This window comes from Pteropus vampyrus, unplaced genomic scaffold (assembly GCF_000151845.1).
Source record: "Pteropus vampyrus isolate Shadow unplaced genomic scaffold, Pvam_2.0 Scaffold122, whole genome shotgun sequence".
NCBI classification, from domain to species: domain Eukaryota; kingdom Metazoa; phylum Chordata; class Mammalia; order Chiroptera; family Pteropodidae; genus Pteropus; species Pteropus vampyrus.
The window spans coordinates 1,839,884-1,856,366 of NW_011888903.1; the positions used below are offsets into that span (position 1 = coordinate 1,839,884).

The 16,483-nt window shown below is 37.1% G+C and overlaps 1 protein-coding gene across 4 annotated transcripts in view; it reads right to left on the reverse strand.

Moving 5' to 3' along the window:
* ANKRD12 (ankyrin repeat domain 12) overlaps positions 1–14,606 on the reverse strand; it is a 118,453-nt gene extending 103,847 nt beyond the window's left edge. The window contains exon 1 of one of the 4 annotated variants that reach the window (XM_023534185.1): positions 14,269–14,606. The gene's annotated coding sequence lies outside the window, so the exon portion shown is untranslated. Of the gene's footprint in view, positions 1–13,694; positions 13,806–14,268 lie in introns of those variants that run through there. The other 3 variants (XM_011366162.2, XM_011366163.2, XM_023534184.1) reach the window with 3 other exon arrangements.
* Between the last annotated feature and the right edge of the window lie 1,877 nt (positions 14,607–16,483).

Sequence of the window (16,483 nt, forward strand, 5' to 3'; positions counted from 1 at the left end):
CCAACCCCTGGGCACTGGTCCCTCAGGCCAAAAAGGGTGGCAACCACTGGTTTAAGGAATCTCTGGGACAATATCAAGTGTACCAATATTCACACCATAAGGATACCAGCAGGAGAAGAGAGAGAGCAAGGGAATGAAAACCTATTTCAAGAAATAATGACAGAAAATTTCCTATCCTGGTGAAGGAAACAGACAAGCAAGATGAATCCAAACAGGCCCACACCAAAACATAATTAAAATGACAAAGGTTAAAGATAAAGAGAGAATCTTAAAAGCAAGAGAAAAGCAGTTAGTTACCTACAAGAGAGCTCCCATAAGACTGTCAGATGATTTCTCAACAGAAACTTTGCAGAGCATAAGGGCCTCAAAAGGAAATATTCAAAGTGATGAAAAGCAAAGACTTACAACTAAGATTACTCTACCCAGCAAAGCTATCATTTAGAAGCGAAGGACAGATAAAGAACTTCCCAGACAAGCAAAAGCTAAAGAAGTTCATCACCATCAAGCCAGTATTACAGGAAATGTTGAAGGGACTTAAGAATAAAAAGAAAAAATAAAAATATGAATAATAAAATGGGAATAACTACATATCTATCAACAGTTACTTTAAATGTTAATGGATTAAATGCTCCAATCAAAAGAAAGTGTGGCCGGACCAGTGGAACAGAAGTGAGAGCCCAGAAGTAAACCCGTATTTATGTGGGCAGATAATTTTCAACAAAAAAGCCAAAAACATACAGTGGAGAAAGGAAAGCCTCTTCAATAAATGGTGCTGGGAAAACTGGAAGGCCACGTGCAAAAGAATGAAACTAGACTGTTGTCTATCACCACACACCAAAATTAACTCAAAATGGATCAAGGACCTGAATATAAGACCTGAAACAATAGATTGCATAGAAAAAAACATAGGAACTAAACTCAAGGACCTTGGACTTAAAGAGGATTTTATAAATTTGACTTCAAAGGCAAAGGAAGTAAAAGCAAAAAGAAAGGAATGAAACTACATCAAACTAAAAAGCTTCTGTACAGCAAATGAATCCATCAACAATGTAAAGAGACAACCATCCGAATGAGAAAATATATTTACAAGCAACGCCTCCGATAAGGGCCTAATAGCCAACATATACAAAGAACTCATACAACTCAGTAACAGCAAAAAGGCAAACAATCCAATCAAAAAATGGGCAGAGGACCTGAACAGACACTTCTCCCTAAGGGATATACAAATAGCCAGCAAATATATGAAAAGATGCTCAACACTGCTAGCTATTAGGGAAATGCAAATCAAAACCACAGTGAGATACCATCTCACACCTGTTAGAATAGCTATCACCAACAGGACAAAAGTTGGAGTGGATATGGAGAAAAAGGAATCCTCATACACTACTGGTACAGCCACTATGGAAAACAGTATGGAGGTTCCTCAAAAAACTAAGAATTGATCTACCATATGATCCAGCAATTCCTCTACTGGGTATTTATCCCCAAAACTTTAAAACTCATATTCGAAAAGATATTTGCACTCCTATGTTCATAGCAACATTATTCACCGTGGCCAGGACATGGAAGCAACCGAAGTGTCCTATGACAGATGATTGGCTAAAGAATCTGTGGTACATATATACAATAGAATATTACTCAGCCACAAGAAGAGATGAAATACTGCCATTTGTGACATGGATGGACCTCGAGATAATCATGCTAAGCAAAATAAGCCAGACAGAAAAATTTAAAACTCACATGATGTTAGGTTTATATATGTGGGATATAAATCTAAAAGCAACAAATGAACAGGAGAAACAGAGACTCATGGACATGGACTATAGACTAGTGGTTACCAGAGGTTAGGGGGTGGGAGAGGAGGGATGAGGTAGACAGGGTAAAGGGGTCACATATAGGGGGGAAGGAGGAGGGTGAAGTGTATAGAGGGGATCAAATGTATGGTAGCTGAAGGAAACTGGACTTTGGGTGGTAAACACACAACAGAATATACGGATGTCATATTACAATGTACACCTGAAAATTATATAATTGTATTAACCAATGTTACCCCAATAAACTTAATAAAAAAATAATAAAGTAAAATAAAATAAAAAAGAAAGTGTGGCTGTATGGATAAGAAAACAAAACTCTTACATATGCTGCCTACGAGAGACCCATACTGCAGATAAACACAGACTGAAAATAAAGGGATGAAAAAAGATGTTTCCTGAAAATGAAAACAAACAAAATGAAAAAGCTGGGGTAGCATTACTTATACCAGACAAAGTAGATTTTAAAGCAAAGGCTATAAAAAGAGACAGAGAAGGACCCAGTTGTCTTATTTCTAGGTATTTATCCAAAGAAACCCAAAACTACTTGGGTTTCACTCCATATGTTCATTGTAGCATTATTTACAATAGTCAAGATATGGAAGCTACCTGTGTGTCCATCAATGGATGAACAGATAAAGAAGAGGTGGTACATATGTACAATGGAATACTACTCAGACAGGAAAAAAAGAATGGAATTTTGCTACCTCAACAACATGGATAGACCCAGAGGGTATTGTGCTAAGTGGAGTAAATCAGAGAAAGACAAATGCTATATGATTTCACTTACGTGTGGAATCTAAGGAACAAAATGAACAAATAAAACAAACTCATAGATATAGAGAACAATTTGAGGGTTGCCAAGATGGGAGGGGGTTTGGGGGTTGATGAATAAGCATAAGATAGCATAAAGAATATAGTTAATAATATAATCACAATGTATGATGTCAAATGGGTACTATTTATCAGGGTGATCATTTTTAAGTAATATAAATGTTTAATCACTATGTTGTACACCTGAAACTAATGTAACATCGTATGCCAACTGTAATTTAAAAATAAATTAAAAAACAAAAGATGAAGACGAACATCTGCATCCTTTAAAATAAACTATTCTCAACAATGTCCTTAAAACAATGTTCTTAAAAGTCCTTAAGGGATGTTTATGGTTTATATTATACAGTTATATTTTAATGTTTATAATAAATACATATTATTTGTATAAACTTCAAATAAAAATTTTAAATAAAATAGATTGACTTCCACTTAGTTTGCTATGGAGGACTACAGCATTCTGGGTAGAATCCATGAAGAAAAAGGAATACTAAGACAGCAGATGAGAGACAGCTTCAGACAAAGGTAGAGCTAAAGCGGTAAAAGGTATTTTTACGTGTTTTATGTTTTCTTATCTAGCAACCAAAATAGGAAAGGAAGCAAAAAAATTCAGGACAGAAGCTCAATCCAATAAAAGCAGGCTGTACTTTGGGTTGGTGTTGCTAAATATTACATCTTTTAGGGACCTGAGAATGGCAGATAATTCAGACTCTATGCAGTACATTATAAGTGGTCAACTTGGTTCTATGTGGGTGTATCACCTTCAAAATTCCACAAAGGTAAACCTATGGTATAGAGAAATATTTAGATAAAGAAATATTTGCTTAAAATATAAACAAGATCTACTATTCCAAGCCAAGTCTCAAGCAAAATATATTAGGAGGAATTTAGTAAAGTAAAATATGTACTAGAACACCTGGGTTCTTGTAACTCTTTCTAGTAAATTCTTTAGGTTTCAGTTTCCTTGTTTTGAAGTGAGATCCATTCCTGCTCTAAAATTCTACAATTCTTTATCTCTCCCTCTCTGTCCTCCATATAGATATATCATGAAATAAGCACTGGCCTAGAAGAACTAATTCTCTTAACTTCAAGAAAACCAATCAAATGTTTGATGTTAAATTATTTAACTATGGGTAGTTCCTCTAGCTGTCATAGCCCAGTTTGCTCACGCAATTATTGAATCATTTAACATTTACTAAACATCTATAAGCCAAACAAGAGAAATAAAGATGAACAAGACACAATTCTAGCTTAATGGGAATTTACAGTTTTTAAGGGGCAAAAGGCAAGTAAATTACCAGATGATATAAAAAACGCTACAGAAGTATAACAGTACTAGCACAAAGGGATCACAGCTCGGGTAGTGTATATAGGGGTATGGGTGGGGAATTTCAAGAAGAGGTTACCACTGAAATAAGAGTCTTACGGATGACTATGATGCAGGTAGGTATGAATGGGGCTGCAGAGAAAGAAGGATAAGCCTGAGCACAGATGTGAACACACATGCTCCACAAGAAAGCAGGCCACACTGATGGGATAGCAAAAACTGAAAAACAGTGGGGTAGAAAATGAGCCTAAGACAATAGGAAGGGGTCACATCATGAAGCACCTTGTCATGGGTTGTTTGATCTTCATGACAAAAAGCAATTTAAGGCTTTAAAAAAGGTAGTGACATAGAGTAGAAAGGTGCTGTGGGTGAAACTCTGAAAGACAGACTAAAAAGGAATTATATGAGAGACAAGAAGGCCACTTAAAGTATAATGACCAGATTGTGAGGTGGGGAGAAATAGTAAACAGGAACAAGGAGGCTAGAATGACACCCAAGTTTCCGACTCTAGCAACAAGAAGTAAAAATGCTTTAAAAATAATTTAGAATAAGCATTAGCATTTGTTTGTTGTATTTATCTTCTGAGAGTAATTTATCTTCTTATAGTAATAACTAAACAATATCTCGAATTAAAAAAAAATCCCAATAACTCAATAAAAAAAGGTTAAAAAAAAAAATAAGGGGAAAAAAAATTTTTTTGACATTGTCAAACACTGGACCATAAAGAACCACATTCTAATAATACATTTAGAGTCTTTAAAGGAAAGTAACACAGGCACTTGTATTTACAATGATTGATTTGCCCTAGGTATTTTACATATAAATGTATAACTATACATCTATATCTACATGTATTTCCAGAATTGTTAAAGTGGATAGATAAAATATTCATCTGCAATTGCAAGAGTTGGCATAAATGACTTTTAAGGTTCTAAGATTATAAAATGAGTTGCTGAGTTTACTGACCTCTTTCTAGCTCTATAGGGTTCTAAACTGTGCAACTTCCAGAGACCAGTAGAGGGCTGCAACAGCTGGGAGAAAATGGTTAGGCAGCTTTACTTGCTTCTCTGGCACTGTGAGCTGAAAAAATTAACAATGCTGAAAGTAGAAACCTAAGAGCCACTCCATATGCACTTTCACTGTCAACAGATTCTAGAAGGGGTCAGGAATAATCCATTAAATCCTGAAAACTAGAAACACCCCATAATTAAGCATTTTGCTACCAACAACTTTCTCTTCTTTCAAATGGAGGCCAAATAAAAATCTCACTAACATGGGGTAATTAGGATAAAAAAAAAAAAAAAGGTCAGTCAAAATTAGTTAGCATTTCTCCACCTCCTTTCAGACTCATTGCTCCACACTGCTGCTACCAGACTAATCTTCCTAAAACGATTATTTCATTAGGTTACACTCACATCTACTTTATCCTCTTCTGCACATATGAAGCACTGACATTTAAATTTCCTTTGCCTAGATTTTAAGGTAGATTTCTATCTCTTGTATACAATCTTATCTTCAACTCCCCTAGTCAGATCTCTCTTACTGTCATAGACAAAATACAACAGAGTTAAAATGCAAAAGGTCACTGAGGTGAACGTTGGAGAAAAAAACAAATTTACACATGTCTAGAGAAAGGGAAAAAGCCACTGTTGGAAAAGTTTATGTGAAGAGGGAGATAGGAATTCCCCTAGGGGGAGTAAGGAAATTGATCAAAGGAAAGGGACACAGGGAGCTTCAATTAAATTTGTAATGTTTAATTCTTAAACTGGTGACCAGTGCCCAGGTGCTCATTTGCTATTTTCTGTATCTTTAAATTATTTACATATTTCAAAATAAAAAGGTTTTGGTATTGTAATTTTGCCCCTCAAAAGACAAGCAGCTGATCTTTGCAACATATCACATCTCCGGTTCCATTCTAAGTACTACTCACAGTTTAATCCAAAATAATGTCCTCACTCATTTTTAGTGCTTTTCTTTAACAAAAATGACCGGCATATACTTTAGGCTTAAATGAAAGGACTTTTAATTGCTTAGATAATCGGGTGCAGTTTTAACAGTGGCATATAAAAAATATAAGAGATTTGGGATAAAGGTCACAACATAAAATAACCAGAATAGTTCCATAATCAGTGCTTCTGCAATATAAGCCCGTGATCCTGAAAATCATCTTTATACCCAAACTCTTTATACCCATTTCAGGGGCTGAAAACAGTCCCAATAAGAGTGCAATGCTAAAGGATTTATTATTTCTAATCTGCATACCATACCATTACCACCCTGACCCAACAATAGTGTAGGTTATAACTCGGCTTCAATTATAGCCAAAACTCTAGCTTCCATATGACTTCCAACACCAGAGTTGGGCTGTTTGGGCCTTATTTTAGTCCTTTCTGCTACCTCACTTTTTCTGTATCCCGTTCATTTTCCAACACAAACCTACTTACTATAGTATGCACAAGAATTCAGTATAACTGCATATTTCAGGGCATTTAAAAGAAAACATACTCTAAACTGGCTGAAGGTAGTAAGCAGTATGTATTCTTGTTAGCTTTCTGACTACAGCAATTTAGAATTATAAACTGCCAAAGTATGCTGAGGAGAATGAGGAGATAATATGGTAATGAAGGGCCATCGCAGTCTAAATACACTGTATTCTAATAGCTGTAAGAAAGTAACAAGGATTGGTACCGTGAAAACTCCAACCCCAAAGGGAAAGAATACCTGGGTTATTTGCCTGACGAATCTGAAAAATAAAAAGTTAAAATAAAATGTAGTAATAAGATCCAGTGCTGTGATTAAATAAACTGGTATTTTGTGATACATCTATAGTTAAAAATAAAAAAATAAAACATTTCCTAACATATAACCACACAAATGTTATGAATTGGAAAAAAGGGGCAAATCCTACTTATGATACCAATATTAAATATCTATTAAAGGAAATATACTATAACAAATGCCAAAAAAAATAAGTTTAGGACTATTTAAGAATGAAATAGTTCTACATCAAAAATTGAACTTAAATGTCAAGTCAGTCTTTTTTGTACAGATCTGTTTCAGAGCCTGAAAGTCATAGGTCCACATATTCACTAAAGAATTTGCAATATAACTTCAAAATGTTTATACGACCTCTCCCTAATAATGGATCCTTATTTTAAGTAATTATTTCTTTCTGCTAATCAGCAGTCTCCAACCTATTTGGCACCAGGGACCAGTCCTCCAATGAGAATCTAATGCCTGATGATCTTAGGTGGAGCTGAGGCAGTGATGCTACCAGTATGGGTCAGTTGCCTGGGAGTTGGGGAGGGACCCCAGTGTTAAATTTTAAGTTCCACACAGCAGAGAAGAATGTCTTCGTCAGATAAGTGCTTAGCATTGGGACTCAAAACCTTAAAACTTAAGAATATTTCCAATAATCTCCTTGCCTATTTGAATTCCATACTTCTAGAATCATTTTCTTAAAAAAAAAAAAAAAAAAAAAACAGTATTAAAGCATTCCCCATTTTAGAAATTCATTTTTATTAAGCCCCTTATTCTAGTAATTATAGCCTTTCTCATCTGCCACCCATCTTTTCTCCCTTAGTCTCATTTCATCCTCTTATGCTAGCCAAACTATTCTCCTGTCATTGACAGTCTCAGTCATTCAATAAATACACACTGACCTTTAACAGTGTGATGGAACTGGGGGTGCAATAGTGAACAAGACAGACATGGTCCATGTCCTTGCAGAGCATACCACGTTCCCTTCTACACTAACTAGAAATGTGAATGATTAAAGAACATTGTCCTCCTGTTTCTGTCACACGTCTACGTTTTGTGTGTAAACGCCTAAAAAGACAAAGACTATATAATATTGTCTTTGCTTATATCTTCCCAAACACATCAAAAATACTAAATGGAGTGCTGTTCAAAGAAGCATTTATTTAAAACTTGTTAACTAATCACCCAGTGTTTAAGACCTTTTTTATTATTAGCCATAATACTTGTTTACTGTGGTAAAACTTAAAAATTCAGAAGTAAAAAAAAATCCCAGTTACTTTCAAATTCAATATCCAGAGATAACCCATCACGTTAGACCAAATGATTCAAAAGTGCTCACTCCTTGTAAAAATCCATAATCTATAATACAAAATAATTCTTTTGCCCCAAAAGGCTCAAAATTAATCTATCATTTTATTCTGCTCTTTTCTCTTAATACCATTAACTTCTTTAAAGGTATAGTTTTATAAGTAAACAATACAATCATTGATTTAAATTGAATTACATCTGTAAAATGGGAATAAGAAAAACTCACAAGGTCATCCTGTGAGGTTACTTTCTACAGAACCACTTTTTTGTCCACATTAAAAAAAAATATATCCATAAGGGGAGGTTGGAAAATTATTAACCTTTTTATTATGTAGTTTTAATTTTAACAATAAGCATATATTAAAAATTGTAATTTACAAACCCTTATAAAAATGTGTTAAAAATTGTTAAAATTCTTGATTGCCACTCCTAGAAATTTAAGAGAAAATAACAGCCAAAGAATATGAAGTGTCAATTCACAGAATGCAAACGATTTTCCCTTGTATTAGCTAATGATCCAAACTCCTATAGCTAAAATCAAATAACATTCACATGAAAATTAAAGATAAAAGCCTTAAAATGTAAATTTAATAACAGAAATTTATACTGTTAACCAAGAGATAAGTATGGATTTATTTTTACTTGGTGTTTGCAAAAGCAAGAGGGTACTGGTGCCTGAAAGGAGGAGGAGCCACAAAAGGGGAAAAAGGACAAAAGAAAGGAAGAATGAGTAATCCAATTTGCTGTCAAACATTCCTATTTACTTTAACATGAGGATAAACAGAAACTTGGTAAAGAAGTATTTTCTTTGTCCTGTTCAGCTGCAGCTTAAAGAGAACACTCATCTTCATTCTTGGTATGTTTTTATGAATCCTGGAAGACAATTTCTGAAGGGTGAATAACCACTATTGGGTGATCACCTCCACTATAAATCTATGAATGAACTGGGTTGATCTTTAGAAAAAAATTCTCTCAAAATAATACTTATATTTATATAACACTTAACAAATTTCCAGTTCTTGAGTAATACTATCTATAGTTGGATATACCAGTGACAACTTTTTGAAGTATTTTCGTAACAAGATATGTAAGGTATCTACTCTTATATATTAAAATAACATATGAAAGTATCTAACAGTACCGATAGTACAGAGGCTCAATAAAATTTCTTTTCCTTGATTGCTAAGTAACTTCCAAATAGCCAATATTAAATTCTGGTAACAAGGATTTAGTTTAATTTAGAGGTTGTAGGACTACAGTATAGAACTTCAAAATACAAGCCAAGGCTTTATTCCTGGTTGTAATATCTTTGTGCAAATGAAGGGAGAAAATGTGTAAAAGTTTAATTTTCTCATGTGTCTTTACATCATTAACCATCACTACTAATTAGTAAAGTGGTATAATGAATGCTTTTAGTGTTTACTTTTACTCTTCTTAAGTTTCAGAAACGGTAGAAAGAATAAAAAAAAAGCAAGATACAATGTGACTTTGGTGGAAGAGAATAAAAGCACCTATGTTTCTTTCTTCTTCCTTCAGGTTTCCTAATGCTTCTTTCATTAGTGAATTTCAACGGAATCTAGCATTACTTCAGAGGATTTTAACCTGGATCCTATCCATGGTTCAATATCACCAGATAAGCAAATATTTTGCTGGACTTACAGAGTAGTTGTGAAATTCAAAAGAGGATTTAAAGTGTTTCATGAACTACAAAGCACCATAATTTTTAACATACTATTATCTTATCCTGAGTTAATATAGCTATTTCCAGGAAGAGAGAGCTACACATGCACTTTTTTTTTTTCTATTAGAAATCAGAATGCCGAAATAATTTCCTATGTAGGAAGAACAATCCAAAATCTGAGAAGCTATAGGGCTCTCTCACAACTCTTTCAAGCAATAAGGTAGTTTAAAATATGACATTTATCACTAGTATTTGTGATATTTTCCCCACTTATGGTCCAAATATAAACCAATAACCAGAAAACTAACTACATATTTTGAAACAATTTTAAGATATCTAATAAACAAATGTTAAAGAAACTGTTCAAAGAGGACAAAATTTTTAAATACAAAAGGGGGTGGGGGAAGATTTCTACCCTATAACTTGTGGCTTCATAATTTAACTCTTCTACTTATCTCAATTTGGAAGTATTTCTATGTTTAAACTTAATTTTCTAAGAAGTTAAGTTTGACTTTGAATTTCTTAAAATTTTAGAAATTCTCACTCATCCAAAAACCTAGTCTGAGAAGCTGTTTTCTAACCTGTGCAAACTCAAATTTATTATTGCTACATTTCTTTATAAAAGTCTTAAATGAGTTTGGTTAGTTTTTTTTCCCAGTCATTCTGATTAAAGTATGTTTCTTTAGGACAATGACATCAATATCGAGGTGGAGTTTGTTAGAACAGCCTCTTGTAATAGTACCTTTTAGTCTTTCTGTAGCTGTTGAGTGTAATTTCTTTCTGACAACTAACATAAAAAAACTCTACTACATCAGCATCTCATAGAAAGGCCTGCTGGCCTATCTTCCACAATTGTCATTAAGGTATTTACTTTTTTTTTTTTAACCAACACAGTAGAAAGTAGAATAGCAGGGCCCCAAACGTTTCACAAAGTCTAAAATTTAAGAAACACTGCTTTAAACTTTTCAAAGTCAGCTAAAACTTGTGATTAAAGGCACAACACAGAGAAGTGGTTAAGAAGGGGGACAATAGTCTATCCACTTTTTAAGTCTGTGAATACCTACACATCACATAACTTTTCAGAGTCTCATTTTCCTCAGCTATATTTAACAAAGTATCTGCCATTAAAACATAGTATCTGTTTTACAGTTATTATAGAAATTATCAGAAATGTTTCACTTAAAATTTTGAACATAGATACCTGCATATTTCAAGTGCTTGGTCAAATGTTTACCATAAATTTTAGCTTCAAAGTTACAAATAATATATATAATACTACAATATTGACATATTGGTTTCCAGTATTATCAATTAAAGCACTCGAAGGTCCTTAAAAAGTCAATAAACAAAAACTTTGTCTTAACATTTCTATATATTTTAGACCTATAAGATAACCTTAACATGAACTAGTCAAAGCTGAGTTTATAAAGGAAAATTCTCTCCTGTTATTGCCACATCAGAAAACTAGCAACAGACAAATTAACATTACAACTAAGATACTTTCACTATTACTTTTAAAACCCCACTGTTAAACATATTATGCATGCATGAGTGTATAGGAGAATGTTTTCAAATGTTATATGAAGAAACTTCATATTCTCCAGAGGAAGTCAGGCTGTAACAACTGCAATTTTTAAAATGTTCTTAAGAGGCTTTACTAAGATTAGAACTAAGTGGGGATCAGAAAATATATCTACAGGGAGTTGTAATCTGTAAAACAGCAGGTGCTGGAAACAATAAAGCTAAGGCTAAGCAAAAACCAGAGGATCTTGACACTTTGGTTACACAGTAAGAACAGTAATTTAAAAATAATATCACCACTTTTTATATGTATAAAAGTTTACATTGTACCATGAGCTGTCAATATGTAATCACATTTGTTTCATCCAACAACCGTATAAATTATGTAGGGAAATTATATTTTGTAGATTAAGAAAGCAAAGTTCTGAAAGTTAATGAGATTTGTCAAAACCCAGTTAAGAAGTGACAAATCAAGAATTTAAACCTAGGCCTCCTTACTTATATTTCAATGTTCTTTCCACTATTCCATAAAGCTAATTCTTAAATAGGCATACTGGCCTCTTCACAGAAAGAAATTTCTAACCCCAAACAACAAACTGTTTTAACTAGTTATGCTGACTTCATTAAGTCATCTCATCTCAGAGGCCTTTATTTTTCTCATCTGCAAAATAAGGGAAACGGACTAGAAGATTTGAGGTCCTTTCCAATTCTAATGATAAAAGTCCAAGACTACTCATTATACAGTGAGGCAATTTACAATTACACATTGATGTTAGTTTTAGCAACATGTTCCAAATCAGAAAATAGTATCAATAGCTCTTAAGTAACCTATTACAATTGTTGGACAAATTCTTCTTGCCTATGTAATAGACGCTGCTTTAGTATCAAGTTTACATACAGAAAGCAGTCTCAACTTCTTATGGACTATGACGGAAATAATCTCACTTATATATCTCTCTTTAGACTGAAATGACGCTTTTAAAGTGTAAGAATGGTTTAAAGAAAATTTAACGGCTAGTCAACTAATACCAAGAAACAATATGTTAACTATTATTCTTATTCTTTAGAATAAAAGCCTCTTCTCTGATTGAATGGTTTCCAAATATCTCTACTGACTACCATTTCTCCAATCTACCTCAGAAAAATATCACATTTTCAATCACTCCTATATATATACATGTAAAGTAACATATAACCTTTTTGATAAAAAAAAAAAAGAAGTCTTCCTTTTAAATTCATTCCACTGGTTGGACAAGCATCTCCAAAAAAAAAAAAAAAAAAATCAAGCCCCCCCCCCTGCTATTAAAGAACTAAAAGCAGAGATGGCACAACATAGTCACCTAAGTTCTTTCCTTTATCTGAATATTTTTGTTCTCTCTACTCTTCCTCAAATACTTTTCATGGAATACACACCCAGATATTTCCACTTTCCCAGCTCTGCTTGTTCATAAAACCATTCTAAGAACCATGAAACTATAGAGATTAAAAACATTAAAAGCATTCTGCTTTTTACTCGTTTCCTTCCATGAATACTAATTAACACTCATATTTTACTTCATTTTTACACCTTGCCCGTCCCTAAAATAGAACACATATCCTGAATAGTTAAGCTTGACCTTAGTCAAGGCGTCTGCAGACCTTTGGAAATTTAGTTAGTGATTGTGTCAACTACAAAAGATCTTTTAGGAAAACCTTTCTCCTCCTTCCTATAATCTCCTGGGGAAACATTTCAAGCCTTTAAATGTTTTTGCTTTTAGCCCAAATAAAAGACTTTTCCCAACAACATGATCAGTTAATATAACGACTTGATCTTAAACAGTCGACACTATCTCATTTTGTTTTTAAGCCACTTGGCACCAATAGAGCATATGTTCTGCCAGTTCTGAGCTAATCTCCAGGAAAGCCTTTGTATAATGATTGAAGAAACTGAAACAGATCAGTACCCAAGATTTTTAAGTCTACTTGACCATATGTTTTTAATAAACAGTCAATTTAAAAATAGCTCCTTTACTAGTTCACCTTCCTTTATAATTTACATATACCCCTTTAAAAAAAAATGAATATATGACTGAGAACACAGGTTCATTTCAACTTCAAGATTACAGAGAGTAATTCCAAAGCCTTACATGCAGATCTCTGGACTTGCAACCCATTTCACTCACGTTCGCAATTTAGCCGTGGCTGTCCAGTGGAAATAACCTCGACTACACTGCTTAAAATGTTTCCTACGGTTTCTACTGGTGCAACAGTACTAACTTCCCATCCTTAATCTGTTTCTTACTGCTATTCTTAAAACAGCTGTCAGCTGGGTTTCGGTAACCTCTTTGTACAACCGTTTATTCAACGCTTTGGGATCCTCAAGCATGCGTCACACCATATTACCACTCAAAATAAGATCTAAGAACCTGACGTGCTCCAGGGGTCTATTAACATCATTCGAATGGGCACTCACAGAACGAAGAAGAGAACCGATTTCCTAATGCGGCAAGGACAGATTACACTGGCAGTCAAGACAGAACTGCAGCGTGGCGGCTCTTCTTCCCCCTGACTGTTAAAGCGGCAATTTCCCTGCTCCCTTTTATTCACCTTCCCCTGGGACCTCCGATGCTGCCCCCGGAAGGGGCCGTGGCGGTCTCCCGCGGGCGGACCCGCGCGCGAGGCGGCCTGGGCGCGCCCCCACTGCCGCCCCGCCCCGCCGGTCCGGCCGCAAGCCGGCGGCGCCCTCTCGGGCCGCGCACACTCGCACGCACACGCTCCTCCCGGCCCCGCCATGTTCCGGGAGGCGGCGGCAGGCCAACCCGGGAGCGGGCAGCGGCGGCGGGGAGTGACCCGCTGAGCCTGGCGCCCCCAGCCCGCTAGCAGTTGCCAGCTGCGCGCGGTGACTCCTCCGGACTCCTGGAGGGGCGGCGGCAGGCGCGGCGGACCCGCGCTGGGGCTACTAACGGCCTGTCATCGTGAGCCCCGCGGCGCTGCGGGCGGGCCTGGACAGGCAAAGCGGAAAGGAGTGAGCAAGGCGCGTCCCCTACCTTGCTCTGGAGAGGGGGAACGGGAGCAGCGCAGAACTGAGGGGTCTCCTCCCAGGCGCCGGGGACGGGGCTCGAAACCGCGCCCCTCCTTCCTTCTTGCCTGTCGCCACGCCCCCCTCGCCCTCACGGACCCGAGGCACTGTCGACACAGGAGGCTTTAGGCCCTGAACGAGTGCCTCGGCGTTGCCGGTGCTGTCGTTGTCTTCGTCACTGCTGCAACCGCCACTAACGCCGCCGAAGCCGGGCTTGAAAACATCTCCGGTCTCGGTCCGTCTCTCACCACAGCCTCCTCGCTCCTAGGGCAGCGCCGCCCGGCGATTGGCTGCGGCGCGGGCACGTGATTCCGCGGGCACGGGACGAGCGGCGTGACTGTCCCGCCCCCGGCTCTCGCCCGCCCCTTCCGTCGGCCCTCCCCACTACCCCGCCTCTCCCAGCTGTACGGAGAAGCTTCCCGAGCCGCGGGGCGGGGGGAGTCGGAACGTACCAAGTGGGAGGCGGGGGTGGTACAGGCCGGACTCCGCCCAGCGTGCTCGTTCTCTTCCCACCCCACCCGGTTGTCGCCACTTCCACCCCGCCGTCACCAGCCCTAGAAAAGAAGGGGAATCAAAGGTTGAGTAAGAAAGCAGCGCGGGAGCTGCAGTAGGTTTTTGTGGCGACCATGGCAATGAATGGAACTGGAAACTTCTGGAAATGGCGGTGGCGGCGACGAAAATAGACTATTGACATTATTTTTGCAAAGACGAGTGTACGAGTTTGTAATCTCGGACCTAGGGAGACGGTGCTGCGATCTCTGCTTGAGGCAAAGAAAGGAACTCTATCATTATACTCGCACTGCAGAGGGCTGGCTCAGGTGCGTACGGAGAGGCAAGGCGTGGCGGAGTGCCCACGTCCGCTGCAGTGCGCCTGCGCTATAGGCCGTAGGACCCCCCCCCCCGCAACCCGCCGACGCGTGCTAGGAGCTCAGCGGGGTGGCTGCGTGTGCGCCCTCACCTGCACCAGGTGGGGCCGCACAACCTGTCCCGAAAAAACTTTAGCATGCGCTTACCCCAAGGATAGCACAGACTTCATCATGTGTCCTTTCCCATTCACACCTTTGGATAACCTTTTCGAGAAATTTAAGTGCATTTTTCCACATCCGAGATGGTATTTCAGAAGGAATTTCGCAGGTACTGGAGAGAAGTGCATGAGGAAAATTTACCGTCTCCCAGCAGCGGGTACTGACTTCCTTCTGGACACTTACATTGTGGTTAACTTGAGACAATGTGTACATGCTTTCATTTAACCACCAAAGAGGTTACATAATCGGAGAGAAACCATTTTATTCTGACTTCCTTCTGGACGCTTATTTACATTGAGGTTAATCCTCAACAATTTGTGCATGCTTTAACCACCGAAGGGGTTAGGTACATAATTGGAGCGAAACCACCTCTTCGTTAATAGTGGCCTCTAAACTACAGCACCCATTTGTGACTTGAGTGGTTACAAATTTGTCATCAATCACGGCAGATGATGTAACATTTCCTACTTGAGAAAACTAAATCCCAGTAAGTTACTACATAAAGCATAAACTTGCATTAAAGATCAGTATTTTTTCCTTTCCTAGGTTCAGTTGAAAACATTAGGTTCAATAAGAGAGCACTTCATGGCTAGAGATGGAACACTATTACACTTAATTTGGATATTTATGCATGAAATGCAAAGAAAAAAATCCACTAAAAATTGAACCAATTCTGACATCTCTTCAAAGTCATTGATTTGGTTCTCATTATAGGAAGGTCAATTAGTATAGATGGTAATGGCAAAAGATATTTCTGTAGCAGTAAGTACGTCACTTCAAAATTGAAAGGTAGTTAATCCTGAATTTGCTGAAATAAATTGATCATAATTTATGGCAACAGCTATATATATGTACAACCTTATTAACATCACTGAATACATGACTCATAAGGCAATCATGATCCAGAGTACTGTACTGACTACGCTCAACAGGAAAATACAAAAGTTCATTGTAGAAATAAAGTTGCAAAAATATTTTTAAATGCTCATATCAAGATAATGGCAAATTATATATCAGTAAAAATTTGTCATTCAATTAAAGGTCATCCAAATGAAGTATAAGTCAAGAAATTAATCTTATAAATATTATTGATATAGGTCTTAAAAGCCTGAAGAAAGCTAGTTTATATCCACGAGCTAGTTGATCAGTACTAACTCC